At 59.2% G+C, this 2,004-nt stretch overlaps 1 protein-coding gene across 4 annotated transcripts in view; it reads left to right on the top strand.

The window, feature by feature from the left end:
* The first annotated feature begins 316 nt into the window (after positions 1-316).
* Positions 317-2,004, top strand: part of SORBS1 (sorbin and SH3 domain containing 1) — a 239,256-nt gene continuing 237,568 nt past the window's right edge. For 2 of the 4 annotated variants that reach the window (XM_029245040.1, XM_029245037.1), the window contains exon 1: positions 360-433. The gene's annotated coding sequence lies outside the window, so the exon portion shown is untranslated. Of the gene's footprint in view, positions 434-2,004 lie in introns of all 4 variants that reach the window. The other 2 variants (XM_029245035.1, XM_029245036.1) reach the window with 2 other exon arrangements.

Genomic DNA, 2,004 nt, shown 5'->3' with positions numbered 1-2,004 from the left:
GACCCCTCAGAAAGATCAGAGGGCGCCCCGGGCCAGCCTCCCGCCCAGCCTGAGGCCGGCCGGGACAGAAAGGGTTACTGGGACCGCGCGCACGTTCTCGACGGGAGATCCGCGGGCCCGCGCGCCGGGCTCACAATGCTGCGGGGCGGAGCGGCGGGGCGCCTCGTCGCCTCCCATTGGCGCACACGCCCCTTCCTGTCACTGCCGGGTCCGGCACCGCCCCCTAGCACCGCCCACCTCCCAGGAGCCGCCGGAGTGGACGGTTCCAGACGCATGCTAATGAGGGGGCGGCCGCCGCAGCCCATTGGCCGGCCGCGGAGTGTCGGTGAAGTCAGCGCCGAGTCCCAGAAAAACAGAGCGGGGCCAACTGCAGAGTGTAGTGCGAGTTGGGCAGGACGCGCGCAGCCGGCCCGCCCGCCCGGAGACCCGCAAGGTAAGCCCGCGCCAGCGGCCCCTCAGCCCGCGCTCGCCTGATTGTCAGCGCCGGCGCCGGGGGCGTGCGCCGGCCCGGCCCCCGCGGGCGGCGCCTTTGTTCCACGCTCGGAGGAGGCGCGTTTAAAGGGCCAGCTGTTGGAAGGACTTGAGGGACCCCCTCCCCCAGAGCATCCCCCGTGGTCAAGGGGAACACCGTGGTCCCCCTCGGCGGAACCCTCCTTCCTGCCTGCTTGGAGGATCCCCAGTCTTTAAGGGAAAGTTCCCCAGGGTGCGGGGGTTTTGATGGATTCCAGGTTTTTGTCTTTTTTTATTTTTTGTTTGTTTTTATTGGTGGGTGGGGGTACGTGCGATCATGGCCTCTGCTAGGAGAGAATGTCCGCCTGCTTCAGGCTGGCTGCAATATGGGTGGGTGGAGGAGACATCAAAGCCCGCGTGGGTTTGCGCTGTAAAGTGAAACTACCGAGGAGAGGCTCCTCTGCAGTAGCCAGAGGAGGAAGGAGGGAGCGAGCGTCAGGATGGAGGCATCTCAGGTGTGTTCATTCATCAGCATCCCTCTGGAGGAGAGGAAGGCGGGAGGGCAGCACGGACTACCGGTCTGGCCTAGGACCCGCCAGAATGAGAGGGTACGTTTGTGTGTGTGTCCGTGTCCGGGGACGCCGGTGCCTGCTCATCTGCCCATGCTCCTTCATCCCTCAGTGACTGGCAGCTTCTTGCTAGCCAGCTCCTCACCGAGATGAACAGAAAGCAACTCCTTTCTCCGAATTCCCCGGGCATCCCCGGCTCTCCTGTGGCTTCTTTCCGAGGTGGCTTCCTTGATAAGCGCTAGCGCCATTCAAGATAGAGGGGGAAAGAGGCTTGAAATCATTACGTTTTATTCACAGGGGAATGTGCTGTCGAATTCTGCATCCCAGTGCATCCGCTGTCGTAAGATGGCTTTGAAATTCACCAGTGCATGCTTTCTTCAGGCAGACAGAATTTATTACGCTATTACATTGCTACATAAAAGCAGAAAGGATCCCACTGAGCGTTGCTCGTTTTATCCAGACCCTGGATTTTCCCAGCATGTTCTGGCTGAGCCTTTGGATTTTTTGTTTTAAACTGAGCGCTGGGATACCCCTCCTGTCACAGGGCCGACCTGCTGAAATCGCCGGAATTGATTTCACCGTCAATAGGAGGGAGGTTCATTTAGAGATATCATGGAGCCTGTCTGGCATGTCAGGCCTCTGACATCACCCCCAACCCCCCACCCCTTGCGCCCTTTTTCTCTCCTAAGTGAAGGCCAGGGAGGGCTTGTCTCCATGCCCCCTCTTTGGTTTGTGAGCTTCTCTAGATTCAGTTTTGTGTTTTTGATTGGAAAGGTGGCTGGGTTGTGATTCAAGAGAACGGAGTGGATTAAGAGTGGGGTGGGCAGCAGATGGGGACAGCAGCCTCAATGACAGAAAACATATGCTGGACATTTGGGGACTCCAGATCTCCAGCCCTTAGAGACAGGTGAGGTTGATGGGTGTGTGTGGAGCGAGAGGTGTGTGTGTGTGTGTGTGTGTGTGTGTGTGTGTGTGTGTGTGTGTG

This window comes from Monodon monoceros, unplaced genomic scaffold (genome assembly GCF_005190385.1).
Source record: "Monodon monoceros isolate NGI ecotype Baffin Bay Population unplaced genomic scaffold, NGI_Narwhal_1 Super_Scaffold_4, whole genome shotgun sequence".
In the NCBI taxonomy this organism is placed as follows: domain Eukaryota; kingdom Metazoa; phylum Chordata; class Mammalia; order Artiodactyla; family Monodontidae; genus Monodon; species Monodon monoceros.
The sequence above is the reverse complement of the archived record's forward strand: the minus strand, read 5'-3'. Positions and strand labels throughout refer to the sequence as shown.